Raw genomic sequence first — 15231 nt, forward strand, 5'->3', positions numbered from 1 at the left:
TAGGATGCTGGTACAGATGAAGATGAGGCTTATCTCTTGCTCCTGATGTTATGAGTAACACTAAAGTGTGAAGGGTCACAAGAGTGAATATCACCTATTCTTGCTCTAACTCAGGGTTGAGTCTTTAGTTCCATGAAATCCTGGACTCACCCCATCTGGCCCCATGGCAGGGCTTCCTAGCATCCAGCATGGCTGAGTTTTCCATGAACTTGGGGGGTGCAGGCACACCTCAGGTTCCAGGGAGACCCATCTACAGGCCCCACACTCAACCCCAGATGGGTGAGAGGGTGCTTTTCTGTAGACATAGTGATGTATCGATAGGGCTGAGTGTCTTGCTGCAAAAGAAATTCCACTTCACATTAATTTTCAGAAATTACAAACTGCTTCAGAAGTCTGATTCTAGATTTGCTAGTTTTGAACTTTGATGAACAAAATCAAAGGAAAACCTACCATTTAGAAAATACCAGGTGGCTTTCTCTTTTGTAAGAGATGAATCCCAAATTAATGGTTGGAGGAAAATTGCTCTTCTGTCTGAGAAAAGGAAAAAAAGACACTTCACTATGGGTTTTGGTTTTTGAAAGGTGAAGCCAAGATCCTACTGTGAAATAGCATTTAAGACAACACAGAACCACACAGTTTTCTACAATAATGTCAAGGGTGGTCCTCACTGTGGGTAGAACTGCATTTCTTCACTCATTCAAGCATTGTTCATCGAGCTAGGATGTACGGATCCCAACAGAGTGCCTTGCACCCTCCAGGCCTGGGTGCTGCCAGCGTGGAGCCTGCAGTCTAGTAAGAGGAACAGACACCAATCCAACAATCGCATCACTGCCACTAAGTGTTGTGAAGCCAGGGTGATGTGCGATGGGGCACTGAGCCTCGTTTTGAAGGCTTCTCTGAATAAGTGACTTCTAAATCAAAATCCAAAGATGAGTTTATAGACAAAAGGAGTTAGGGTGCTCACTTCGGCAGCACGTATGCTAAAATTGGAGCAATTCAGGAAAGATTCACATGGCCCCTGTGCAAGGAGGACTCATAAATTCAGTGTTTCATGTTTCTGCACAACAATGCGAAGGCATTAAATGCCACTTACAGTGGTTAAACTGGTACATTTTATGTTATGTATATAATAATATGTATCACAATTTTAAAAAAGAGAGAATGTGTGGAGTTGCAAATGCCCCATTGCAGGCAGAGAGAGCATCAGGTACAAGAATTAGTGGCCCGAGAGGAAAGCCAGCAGCCAGGACTTGTGTGCTGAGATTTGTGGGGTGGCGTGTGGCCCGAGATGAGACTGGGTTTGCAGAATCTGGTTATTGGTCTTTGTCTCAAGGCCAGGGAAAGATTACTGAAAAGATGTTATCAGGGCAGTGACATAATTTGTGTCAAAAGAATCCCCCTGGACTAGGGCGAGAGTGGTTGGAGGGGCAGCGGATGCAGCTGGCCAGGTAGAAAGGTGTCAGAGTTCTTCAGGAGACGGTGGCTGTCACTTGGGATAAGGTGCTGGAGTTGAGATGCAGAAAAGTGGATAGATTCGAGAAAACTTGGAGGACAAATGGCTGAACTTGTTGATGAGTTGCTCTGGGGGTGAGAAGGACTCATTGGGACAGATCGCTGGGTGGACAGTGGTGCCGGTAACGGGTAGGAAGCACAGACAGAAGGGCTTGGAGGATGGATAGTGGTGGTTGTTTTGGGCATGGTGTTGAGTTTGTGCCTCAGTGAGGTTTGCAGCTGCCAGTGGGGGAAGATCCTGTGCACGGGTGGTTGACTCAGGGCTCGCTAAGGCCTGAACTAATTTCTGGTGGTGTCTCTGGGCATTCTGCTGGCTCATGCACTGCACTGTTTTCTGAGACACTTCTGTCACGGGTCTGGTGAGGACTCAGGACCACTCCCGAGGGAAAACAGATGGAACGCCCTTTCTGCCACATGCAGCAGCCAGGCCTGCTAACAGGACAGCTGACGAAAACGATCTCTTCTTCTTTTGCATGGCTGCTCCCAAAGAAACCACATGGGCTGCGTGACAGCATCCTGACTGGACCTTGTGGGGCACATTGGTATTTTAGACCTGCCAATTAACCATGTGTTCAACTCCAGGTCCTGTAGACCCCAGTGAGGGCAGTTCTCAGAGCACTTCTGAAGCACTGGCTTATAAGGTAGACACTGTGCTGAGTGATTGAAGCTAAATGTTGCATCCACTCACAGGGCATGAGTCTCTGGAACAGCTGCCTTTTCATTTAACAATCTTGGAAAATAAAAACATACTGGCCAGGTGTGGTGACTTACGCCTGTAATCCCAGCACTTTGGGAGGCCGAGGTGGACTGATCACCTGAGGTCAAGAGTTAGAGACCAGCCTGACCAACATAGTGAAACCCCGTCTCTACTAAATACAAAAAATTAGCTGGGCATGGTGGTGCGTGCCTGTAATGTCAGCTACTTGGGAGGCTGAGGCAAGAGAATCTCTTGAACCCAGGAGGCGGAGGTTGTAGTGAGCCGAGATTGTGCCATTGCACTCCAGCCTGGGCAACAAGAGTGAAACTCTGTCTCAAAACAAACAAACAAACAAAAAATAACATACCCGGTTGAGATCCACCAGAGGCAGAAGTGGCCTTGTATTTGTGAGCTTCTCTTGTCCCTGCCTCCAGTCCCTCTGTCCTTCCCGGGCCCATCCTAGTGCCGTAGTGAAGGAATATCATTCTTTATTGATGCCCTGCTGCTGAAACATGCATAAAGGTTCCAACTAAACAATCAAATGTCAGAAAACAACATTTAGGACATACCACCAGACCACTAGGCATGTAATAAATGCCTGCAATTAGTCACGCATGCCTCCAGGAGTAAACATGAGCTGGAATGAAGGACTGCTTTTTAATTATGCCAACAGATGAAGTCTTCTTACTATGTACAGAAGCATTCAGGCCAAATTCTGGGGTAAGTTCAGAAATGTAATTCCCTAAAAGTGGCTGGTCATAATTAGTTTGGAATTGGATGAGAATATGAGGTAAACCATTTTTAGCAATGACTCACTCTCACAGTTAAGGATGAACATGTACTGAAGGAAACTTGTTAATCTGTGAAGGTCAACCAAGAAGCTCTTGATGTGTCTGCAGGGACACAACATGGTATAAGTAAGGCTACATATAAACAAATATGATAAGTATATCTAAGGACAAATTCTCTTTTGAAAATGAAGGGAAGTAGTGCACCCAGAGTGCTGGGCCCCAAAGTGAGAAGGTGTGGTGTTTGGCAATGCTCCGATCCCATCCTCACCAAGCACCATTCTCTTATAAATTTGCTCTGCTTGCTGGCTTTGCTGCCGATGGAAGAAGGCATTAACAGGCTGGTACAAGGATTCTGAATTACCTAATCAAACTATTCCTTACTATGAGTTGCCACATTGTTATGTGCATTTATACAAACTCCTTAGGTTCATGCTGGTCTCGTAGGTATCCTCTAAACTGCTTGCTTCTTTCCCATGAGCCCACAGCCTGGGGGGTGGCAGGATGCTTCACACTTGTCAATGAACAGCATTTTAGTTTAAATAGAACATTCTGAGTTTGAGCATTTGTTCTATTTAGAGCTCCATTTCATGTCAGGGCTGGCTTAAATACTTTCTTACGTATGGCTCTTAGATGAAAGCTGCCTTTGAGATGGAAGGATCCTATTTTTCTCTTTCTGGACATGGGGTCATATCGCCCCACGTCAGATTTGTCTCTCAACTTCATAATATCATAAAGAATCTGACTAGCCATTGTCCTTAGTTCCTGGGAGAGAGATTTTAAGTCCTCGGAATTTTCCAAGTCATTTGACTGTCTTAGTTTATCCTAACAAGATGACTCAGAATGGGGCTGGTCACCATAAAGACCAGATATGTGATTACAGGGTTGGGGCTTCCAGCCAGCCTGGCTCCCAAGGAGGGAGGAGAGCAAGAGGCTGAGTTCATACACATGGCCAGTGTTTCAGTCAATTATACCTTTGCAGAGAAACTCCAATAAAAACTGGATGTTAAAGCTCAGTGGCACTTTGCAGTTTGTGAACACACTGACGCACTGGAGGTGATGCAGCTCCAACATAATAAAACTCTTGCACCTTCCTTTAAATTAAAACTGATCAAAACTCCATCTCAAAAATAAATAAATAAATAAATTAATTAATTAAATAAAATAAAACTGATATTCCTAAGCATAGTGCTTTCCTCAATTCTGTCAATCATTCTAGCAAATTACTAAAACTGAGGGGAGTTATGGGAACCTCCTGAACTTACAACATTTGGTCAGAAGTGTGGGTGGCATGGGGATCCCAAAACTTGTGTCTGGCATCTGAAATGAGAGCAATCTTATTGAGTATCCTGCCCTTTGGTCTATGGAGTCTGCTGTTAACTCTGGGTGGTTAAAATCAAAATTGGAGGGTATAGCAGTGCAGAAAGGTCGTGCTCCTGGCAGGAGAAGAGGCATCACCAGCGTGCTCAGGGTCCTGTGGTCCTGTATGTGTGTGCCGTATTGCACAATAAACAGGGGATGTGTGTCACATCGCCCCACGTCAGATTTGTCTCTCAACTTCATTTCATTCTATGTCTTTTGTCTCTAGAGGCACATGTGTTTTGAGAAAGACCAATAAATGTATAAACTGGCATTTTCATTTATTGTTACATCATTGAAATGCCTTGTAACTTTTCTGTTTTCAGTAGTTACAAAGTCAGAATTTCTCAGGAGGTCTGAAAATTAGATTTGAACCATTGGTGTCTGTGCATCCAGTATGTGGCCTGCTATCCAGGAGGATGCTGAACCAAGTGATGTGCCCTTCTTTGAAAAATTAATCCCAGGATCGATTCCTAAATGGGACAAAGGGATGTACTCATGAGCACAGAAGCGCTACTGTCTCAAGAACCAACTTCTCTCAACTTTTCATTCAGAGGAGGCAGAGTTGGGCATCAGCCACCCCCATTTCTACTCATGTCAGCCTGCTCCACAAAACTTTGGGTCTGCTAAAGGCCCTTCTGCTCCACCTCTGGGAAAGCTGTTCTCCTTGAGGGCCTCTGACAGCAGCTTCCGCCTCTCACCTCAGCACTATGCCCATGCTGTCTCCACACTCAGAAATTCTTGCCTCTCTAGCTAGGCAATTCTCCTGGGCTCTGCTGACCTTGCAAAGCACCGTGCCTTGCCTTTGCCTGCAACCTGCGGGTTTGATTAACAGCTCCAGGAAAGGTGACCCCACGGCTGTGTTTCCTGATGCATTCCTAGGCCAGGTACCTTATGTCTCACTCTTGACTTTTACAACTAGAAGGAGAGTTGACAGTTTGAAACGCTTCATTTAGTTTTGCAGTTCTAATTAAACGTCTCTAGATTAATATTCTTGAAACAATTAAGTATCTCGTTTAATGAGAACTTCCACGGTGCTAAAGGTTTGACGTGCATTTTCTTTTTTTAGCCCCTTTACTGTGAAATATGACACACATACGAAACAAAAATACACACCTGAGTGAATTATCAAAAGCAAATGTTGGTATACCATCACTTAAATTCAAAAAGAAATACAATATATCTAGCATCCCAGAAATCACGCCCATCCCCCTTCCTTGCCACTAACCCCTCTTTCCTCACAAAAGGTAGGTAATAACTTCCCTGACATTTAAGGTAATCACTTCCCTGTTGCTTTTGATTGCCAGCCACCAAATATGCATCTCCAAAGTTGAATTTTGTCTTGCATTTTATGAATTTCAAACATACAGAATGTATGTGTTGTGTCCAGCTTTTTCTGCTCAATGTCTGAAATTCATCCATCTTGCTGCATATAGCAGTGATCCATTCATCTTCATTGCTATTTAACATTCTACTGCATGAAAAAGGATCCACCTCTCCACTCTATTTTTTTTTGAGACGGAGTTTCGCTCTTGTTACCCAGGCTGGAGTGCAATGGTGCGATCTCGGCTCACCACAACCTCCGCCTCCCGGGTTCAGGCAATTCTCCTGCCTCAGCCTCCTGAGTAGCTGGGATTACAGGCACGCGCCACCATGCCCAGTTAATTTTTTGTATTTTTAGTAGACATGGGGTTTCACCATGTTGACCAGGATGGTCTCGATCTCTTGACCTCGTGATCCACACGCCTCAGCCTCCTAAAGTACTGGGATTACAGGCGTGAGCCACCGCGCCCGGCCCCACTCTATTGTTGAATAACATCTGAGCCAGTTCCAGATTACGGTCATTGTAACTCATCGTTAACAGTGCTGCTCTGAACTCTCTTGCGTGTGCTTCCTGATGCCCACAGGAATTGCTGGGCCGTAGGCCATGTGCAGCATCCTCCACGCAGCAGACAAAGCGGAGACATTTTCCAAAGTGGCTGCACCAGTTCACAGCCCCATGCTTCGTACTCTCTCCAACACATGGTGCTGCCAGTTATCCTCACATTAGCTGTCCTGTGTGTGCGTCTGGCAGCTGTTTTGACCGGCATTTTCCATTGTCAGTGAGGTTGAACACTCCTGTGTTCCACGGCCACTTGAGTATGCACCTCTGAAAAGTGTCCATTTGGTTCTTTTGTTCGTTCCTCCACTGGGTTATCTGCTCCTTCTGTGTGACTCTCAGGACATTCTGGATGTCAGTCTTCTCTGATGTATGTTACAAAACATCCCCTTCACTCCGAGGCCTGACGACTCATTCTCCCAATGACGTCTCCACAAGAACGAAGGCTCTGATTTTAAAGTAGGTCAGGTACATTGTCTTATGACATCCTCTCCAAATTCCTGTGAAGTAGAATTATTGCCCCATCCCCAAGGTGTAGAAACTGGTGTTTAATGCTTACAGAAGTTAGATACTGTGCTAATGAGTGGCAGCCCTGAGGTTAGCTCCCAGATCTGCCTGACACCAAAACCCATGCCCTTAATCCCCAGTCTCTACAAATAACAATTGGCTATCTGCATTTGAGTCTTGGCCACGGTCCCCTCTCGGCAAGCAGCCGGTGAAAGCCAGATTTGTAGATTTCTGTTCCTTTCTTAGCCCCTCTCCCACCCACTGCTCCACAATGGATAGAGGCACATCAACGGTTGACTGTTACTACATATGTGCTTAAAAATGTGAAGTTAGCCCTGCAAAAGTCTTGAAAGAGAAATGTTATCAGGCCATACTTGGTAAAAAGTTAGCCCCTTAACCTACTTTATTTATTTTTTAGCAAATTTTAGCACCCAAACTCAATCTCTTGGAATGGTTCTCCCATGCATGACTTGACAGGGGAAAGATCAAACATGGGAATTAAAGTGATCTCTCTGGGTCATCAGATACCCACTCAGCATCACAGGCAGAGGTGCATGAAGAACCTGCCAGGAACCCTGTTCTGCGCTGCACTTGGGAGCATTTCGCTGTGTGGCCGTGACTGAGGAGGCAATTAGTAGAGACGAAGTGTGATGTTCACCCATAGTGCTTCATTCTTGTGTACAACGCAGGACAGTGGAGAATAGATGGAAAAAGAATCCAGGCAAACGCCAACCAGAGGAAAGCCACAGGAGAAATATTAATATCAGAATTACAAGAAACATTCCCCAGCCCACCTGCCAACCACATTGCTCAGTCTTTGGTGCTCACTCAGTGAGAGAGTTCTTGCATTCTGATATATTTTCCAATGGTCTTTCAAGAAAGGGCCTAAGGATAAAGGAAGGCAATGTGCCCTCCTGACTTGGCCGCTTTTCTAGTGCTAGGTCATGAGAAGGTTCAGTTTTGACTTACCTTGAGGCATTACCATTGGTTCAAATACAAGGAGGCCTCCCTGGACACCTGTGCCTGGGAATGGATGTGACACTTAAGCAGCCAGCCCCATATTTATTGCACTGGGGGCGATGCTCTGGGGCATCAAGAAGGTGTCCGAAGAGGTAAGAATTTTCTCCCTGGGAGGAACTGTTCCATAATTTGGTATGGGGTGGGGGTGGGGTGTGCAGCTCAGTCAAAACCAGACAAAAGCTGTTTAAAGTAAGGATCCCTCGGCAGAAGTTGACAGTCAGGGTGTCTGGTGGGAACTTGTGTTGAAGACCACCCCCACGGAGGGATCCTTCTGAACTGCAACGCGAGTGCCAACACCCAGCCCCTTCTCTTGCCCACTTGCCTCTTCCTCCCTCAGGAGATCAGGGCGTGTGGGGTCGGGGATGCCAAACGCCTCCATTTACTTCGGTTACTCCAGGGTGCACCATTCAATCAAAAAACCTCATTCTGAATGGAACATTCTGAGACTGAACCTACAAAAGTGCCCTGAAGGCCAGCCCTGAGTAAACCTCAGGGGAGAAGAGCAGCCCCCAGGAAGACCCCATCCCGCACGGTGACTGCAGTCCATCCACAGAGAACCCCAGCAGGGCTACGAGGTCAGTGTGGAGGCCAAACGGAATTCCAGTCAGGAAGACGAGTCCTCAGACAGAGGATACTCTACACGTTCATGCTAAAATGCTAATAGCTGACATTTATTGCAGACTGTTCATGTTTCCCGTGCTTTTCAAGCACTTTGCATAGGTAATCTTCACAGCAGCCCTATGAGGTAGGTGCTTTAGGAAGGAGGGAACACGGAGGCTCAGAGAGGTTAAGCCACTTGGCTGAGGGCTCCAGCTGGGAGGCGCAGCCCGGCACTCTCACCGGGAAGCCTGTGGGCCGCCGGCCCCGGAGCGGTCTCCTGCTCTGCACACTCCGACCACACCGGGCCTTCGGAGTCCTGATGCGCATTAGCATGCTAGTGACTCTGAGAAGTCCAGAAGAGAATATTTTAAAATGCAGTTGTGGGGCTGGGTGGCTCACGCCTGTAATCCAAGCACTTTGGAGGCCAAAGCGAGCGGATCACCTGAGGTCGGGAGTTCATGACCAGCCTGACCAACATGGTGAAACCCCGTCTTTAAAAAAAAAAAAAAAATGCAGTTGTTTCTATTCTTTACTCCAGAGTTTGTCACACTTAGTTGACGAGTCATCTTCCTTTGAAATGGGGTGATCAGACCCCAGGACACAGGAGGGGATGAGCCCGGGCGGCTGCGGGCTGGCTGCACAGGCGCCGGGGAGGAACCTCTCTTCCCCGCTCCCCGGCGGGGTGTCTCTGAGCTCAGCGGTCTCTGCGCCCGGCCGGCTCGCTCAAGCGTCCAGACCTGGATCAGTCGTATGGCCGATGGCCGGGCAGGAAGTATCACTAGGTGCAGCCAGGGTCCTGGGGCAGAGGCCCGTGTACTGGGGCCAGTCCCAGTGAATTACCTTTGCCCCTCACCCGGCCCCATTCAGGAGTTTTAAATTACAAGAGACAGACAACTACAATGAGAAAAGAAAAGAAAGAGAAGGAAGGGAAGGGAAGGGAAGGGAAAGGAGAAGGGGAGGGGAGGGCAGGGGAGGGGAGGGGAGGAAAAAATTAAAAGATTTAAGAGATAAAGTTGGCTCCAAATCGCTTGGGTTCAAGGACTAAAACTCTCTGCGTCTCTCTCTCATCTCTCTCTCTCTCCCTGAGCTTTGCCTTCCTGCGCTGGCTTCATTCCTGGGTAACACTCTCCTGGGTGACTGGCAGCAGCTCCAGGCTCCATCGTCTTTACTGCCCACGCGGAAGCGCCAGCAATCTCCTTCCCTGTAGCTCCGACCCAAGCCTGGGCCCTGGCTTTTCCTGGACTCAGTTGGGCCAGGGGGCCATCTCTGAGCCAATCGCTGGCACCGGAAGGCTGTGGCACTTCATTTGGCTGGGTTTGTCAAGCACCTAGGGGTGAAGCTGCCCTGCCCTCCCCGCAGGTAAGGTGAATTGAGTTGGGTGTCTTCCTCCTCTCTGCCAGGTACAGTCTGTTGTAAGGGAAAGGAGACACTAGGCATTGGTCAGGCACAACCTACAATGCCCCCCGCATTGGGAGAGGCGGTTGTGAGCCAGGAATTGGCTATTCCGTGGCTGTCCTTCAACACAGCAGTTCTACTTTTAGACTTTATCCAAAATACACAACTGGAGAAGCATGTGTGTATGTATGTACACACACAGTGAAAACCCAAAAAGTTGGCTGGGCAAAGTAGCTCACGCCTATAATCCCAGCACTTTGGTAGGCTGAGGCGGGTGGATCACGAGGTCAGGAGTTCAAGACCAGCCTGGCCAACATGGTGAAACCCCATCTCTACTAAAAATACAAAAATTATGGGGGCGTGGTGGCAGGCCCTGTAATCCTAGCTTCTCAGGAGGCTGAGGCAGGAGAATCGCTTAAACCCAGAAGGCAGAAATTGCAGTGAGCCAAGATCGCACCACTGCACTCCAGCCTGGGCCACAGAGTGAGATTATGCCTCAAAAGAAAAAAAAAAAAAATGAAAGACCAGAAAGTCAACTAGAGTTAACCGGAAAGTTAACCAGAGTTGTTAAATGAAATACAAAATATTCTAACAGGACACAGACAACCTATGTTATCATGTCTGCAATAACATTTTCAAGGAATTATTTGTAAATTCTAGTAATGTAGAATATGCTTAAGTAATTCATTTGTTATAACTCTGAATTTTTATTAAAAAGGAATTGTTCAGGCCAGGTGCAGTGGCTCACGCCTGTAATCCCAGCACTTTGGGAGGCTGAGGAGGGTGGAGCAATTGAGGCCAGGTGTTCGAGATCAGGCTGTCCAATACAGTGAAACCCTGTCTCTACTAAAAATACAAAAATTAGCCAGGTGTGGTGGCATGAACCTGTAATCTCAGCTACTCAGGAGGCTGAAGCAGGAGAATCGCTTGAAGCTGGGAGGCAGAGGGTGCAGTGAGTTGAGATGGTGACATTGCGCTCCAGCCTGGGCAACAAGAGCAAAACTCCATCTCAAAAAAAGAAAGAAAAAGGAAATGTTTAAATAAGTCATTCACATCTAAATATTATGCAACCAACAAAAAATAATGTAGATTTATATTTATCAATTTTAAGATGTCCACAATATGTTACTGAATGGAAAAACAGATGACAAAAATCTACGGTAAGGCCTCGCTTTTGAAAAATTATTTATCAATCTTTTTGTGTAGGTATGACTAGAGAGCTGTTACATAGTGTTCAAAATATTAGTAGTGTTTATTGCTGGGTGGTGGCAATGTGGGTAATCTTTACACTTTTTCCTTTTCTGAATTTTTACCATAAACAAATATTTTGTAATCAGAAAAAGTCAGGTTATTTATTATTTTCAAAGAAAACGCATTATTTTCTAAGCTAATGGGAGATTCTCAGTGTGGGAGAATCCTATCTTCTTCCTTTAGAATCTGCATGTTTTCAAGGAAAATATTACAATTGCCCTGGAGTGCCTCGATCCTGAGTACCCTCTCCTGCTGCTGCTGCTGCTGCTGTGGTCGTCCCGGGAGGACTTGCTTTGTGCCTGGTTTGCACTTTAGTGCTGCTTCAGTTCTCATGGCGTCTGGGGGAGGTGGCTCCGTGTTGCAAATAATCCTTTGATTTGCCCAACTGTCGTTGGGTGCTACCCATCTAGTCCACATGCCTAGAACAGTAAATCTTTCCTAACGAGTGCCTCTCTCCCTTTCCCTCCCCCTCTCCCCATCTGTAATGTCTCCCATAGCAAAGCCTCCAAGTGCCATTGTGTCTCCTGGGCTGGGCACATGCATGTCAGCTCATCTGCACCAAAACCAGCCTGAGGACTTGCGGACTGGTCTGAAATTCGAGAACTCTTTTTGATTTCATCATTAAATTGCTTTGCAAAAAGGGACCTTTTCTGGTTTAATTTCTTCTGTCACTAATTCTGAATCGTGTGTAGCTGTCCAAAAGAAAGAAGGATCTGTCGTTGCTACTCTTTGTCAACATAATTAAAGTTATGGTTTCAATTCAGTAAAGTTTTTTGAGCAGCTGAGGTCGCCTCTAAGTTGGTAGAATAATTTTGCCATTTTTCAATCTGCATTTCACACAAGGTTATTAAAGGAAAAGTGCTAACAAGTTTGAAATGAGAACTGGAAACTTAAACGTGTTTGTCTTGAGCCACAGCATAAGGTACAATTGCAATGCTTTGGTCTCTGTATCTCATCACTTAAACCACACTCTTATTTTTGTACTTTCACTCACCTTGACCATAGTAGAGGATCATATAAAGGGTGTATTTTCCAAATAAAGCTGTTTGGGTCATCATAGTTTAAACAAAGACAATCCCTAACATCTGTAGAGTGCATTCTCCATACTGCTGCCAGGGCTGTTTGACTAAGACACTAAGACAGGTTCTTAGCACGTTACTTGCCTGCTTAAAAACCTTTGATGAGCCTCCATTGCCTATGTGACAAAGCCCAAACTCCTTAGCTCAGCATTCAAGAGCCTTCCCCATTTAACCCCAACCTTGCCCCCCTCCACTCCCTACAGGGACAGCACAGAGGCCACTTCCTGCCTTTACACAGCTGGTTCCTGTGTCTGGGATGCCCTTGGCCCCTACCTCAAGGCTTGATCTTACTCTCTCTGGGAGACCTCCATGCTTCTCCCCTGGGCACCCAGTGCTCTTCTGAAAGACCTTACCATGCAGATGCAGTTTATTTCATTTTGTCTTCTCCGCTAGATTCTGCACCCTCTGAGGAATCAGTTTCCAAGTCTGGTTAAGCCTCTGCTCTCCTGGGCAGCATGATAAAAATACCATCCCCGAGCCCCACCCCAGATCAACAGAACTAGAATCTCTGGGAGCAGAGCCCAGGAATCTGTGAATTTAAAGCAGTTTTCCAGGTGATTCTGACTGGCAAGCAGGCCTTGTAACCACTGCCCAGAACGAGCGTGCATTTTCCATGGGCCCAGCCAGGTGATAGCCAGGAGGGAGCAGAGAGAGAGAGAGGAGGTGGAGAGCTCAGGTGCACTGAGGTCCCACCTTGTGCCAGGTTCTGCTCTGGGAGCATTTATACCCGCTCATTCAATTTCAATCACCGCAAGAAACAGATGATGGTATGCCTATGACGCCAGATGAGGAAACCAAAGCTCAGGGGGTTCGTCTGAGGTCCCCACTAGTACATAGTGGAGCTGTTAACAAAACCAGCTCTGCTCTCTTTGGACTCACATTCTTCTTCCTTATCCCGTGTTAAATAAATGCTAGGTAAAATAAATGAATATCTGTGTTTGTAGATGCTCCGTGCCTCACGCCCCTGCAGATCTAACCAGAAAGATCTATCCATTCTGTTTGCTCACGTCCATTCTCTGTAATGGAGACCTGGGAACAACCTCCTAATCCATCTCCCGCCAGCTCCTGCCATCTCCCCTCAAATCCGTCTTCTCAGCTGCAGTGGAGTGATCATTTAAACTTGCAAATCTGCCAAAGCTACTTTGCTTGTGGTACATTTTATGACATAGAAGCTTTTCATCTTTATATAAATAAATATGTCTATTTCTGCCTTGATAACTTCAAGGTTTTCAAACTTAATTGTGAGTATTTAAGCTAGATTTCTAATGCAAATGACAATCCAGGGGTTAAGTTATACAATATATTAAGAGTTTGTACACATTGACGTGAAAGACACATCTTAGAAAAATGGGTAATAAAGTATGCATAAGCAATTTGCGGATGAGAAAATTCACCTAATCTACAACCAAATGAAGAGACTCCAATTATGATGTCACTCAACACCCCTCAGACTACAGAAAATCTAAGCTAGCTATGACACTTAATGCTTGCAGCGATGTGGGGAGAAGCATACTCTCATAAACTGTCGGTTCAAATGGGAATTTCTCCAGCCTTTCTGGAAAGCCTTCTAGTAGCATGTTAAAAGTAAAAACTGCAAATACCATGTTCCAATTTTCCATTCCTGGGAATCTATTTTCCAGTATCAAACTCCTGTGATAAAGGACCTCCAGAAGAGATTACTTACTGCTGCATTGTTCAAATGCAAAACCCTGGAAATCACGTGACTGTCCATCTCTAAAAGAATTGTTAACTTTATTACAGAACATCCACATCATGGGAAAATATGGCTGCATTAAAAATGCAAATTGGAATTAAATTCACCTGGGCGCATTTGTATGAAGCATGGTTGTGTGAGGAACACAAGATACACAAAAGAATGTGATCCTGTTTTGTAAGATGTTACCACATGAACACATCCACATAAAGCCTTTTAGATGTATAGTGTGAGTGCGTGTTCAAGTGTGTGTGTGTTTGTAGATTTATGTGAACGTGGAGTCAACTAGGGGAGGTTGTTACTGAGGTGTGGGGGTCGCTGACAGTAGGGAGTAGAAAGAAAAGGGAGGGAGTTAAGTCCCGACCACAGAGATGAGGGAGAAAAGGTTAGTAAAAAACTGTAATAAGCCCAATCGGCATGCATGATATAATCATATTTGTGCACCTACACGAAGTTACATAAACATGTATATGTGTATTGAAAAAGTTCACAATGCGTGTCTGATCAGCTCATTCCTCCACCTGAAACCTGTCAATGGCCTGCTGTTACCGTGTGGTTAGATCCAGAGTTTCTTATCTGGCTCCAGAGGCCCCTTCACCCCTCCCTGTCCTATATACTAGGCTCCTCCCCAGTCTTTGGGCTACAGACACATCTCCCCAGGGACCTCAGATTCCCACCCCCTGCACCATCTCCTGATCCTCTTTGGTTCTTCACACTTGCTTTTGTCCTCTGTCTAAGACATCCTCCCTGACACAGTTTCCTGGATGATTCTTACTTGTTTGTATTTCTTTCTTTATTCTATATATTTAGTGTGTACACCATGATGTTCTGATGTACACATGCACAATTGATTAATACTGTCTAGATCTTAGCTAAAGCATCCATTTCTCGGTGAGCTTTCCCTTTTCCTTGATCTCCAGATGTGGTAGCCTTCCAGATGTTCATTCCCATGGTCCTCTGTCCTTGCTGAAGTTCTATTATTTTTTTTTAGCCTCCATGAACTTTGTGCAGATTTTCCCAGCTATAGTTTATGGCTAATTTGTTGCATCTGAATTGAATAAGAGCCTATGGCAGGGGCCAGCACGGCACCCCGGATCTCATCACAGTGGGTGGGTAGAACGCGTCTCCAGCTCTTCTTGCTACCCGTGGCTCTGTCAGCTGAAATGAGGTCGTTTAGATTCCCGTGGAAGCAGAAGGAAGCAGTTATGCCAGCGCATGGCATCTGCAAGGGCTGGGATCCTGTTCAGCACCATCTCAAATTATGCCCCCACTGTACCCTCTGTGCCCTTCTGGCCCTCTGTGCTTCTTGGCCCCTAGTCTTTATCCCTTTGCTGCAGCCTTGCAGGGAGGAAGCAGGGCAGTGGTGGCCCCATCACTACTGCCCCCATAGAAGGCCACCTGCCCTATAATGGTGTTTGAGGCCTGAGAAG

General features: G+C 46.1%; 1 non-coding gene across 1 annotated transcript; it reads left to right on the forward strand.

Moving 5' to 3' along the window:
• Nucleotides 1-956: 956 nt before the first annotated feature.
• On the forward strand, nt 957-1059 carry LOC135268704 (U6 spliceosomal RNA). The gene has a single exon (XR_010337072.1). It is a non-coding gene; the product is annotated as a U6 spliceosomal RNA (small nuclear RNA).
• Nucleotides 1060-15231: the final 14172 nt, after the last annotated feature.

This window comes from Aotus nancymaae, unplaced genomic scaffold (genome assembly GCF_030222135.1).
Source record: "Aotus nancymaae isolate 86718 unplaced genomic scaffold, 86718_ANA_hifiasm-v0.15.2.pri h1tg000041l, whole genome shotgun sequence".
In the NCBI taxonomy this organism is placed as follows: domain Eukaryota; kingdom Metazoa; phylum Chordata; class Mammalia; order Primates; family Aotidae; genus Aotus; species Aotus nancymaae.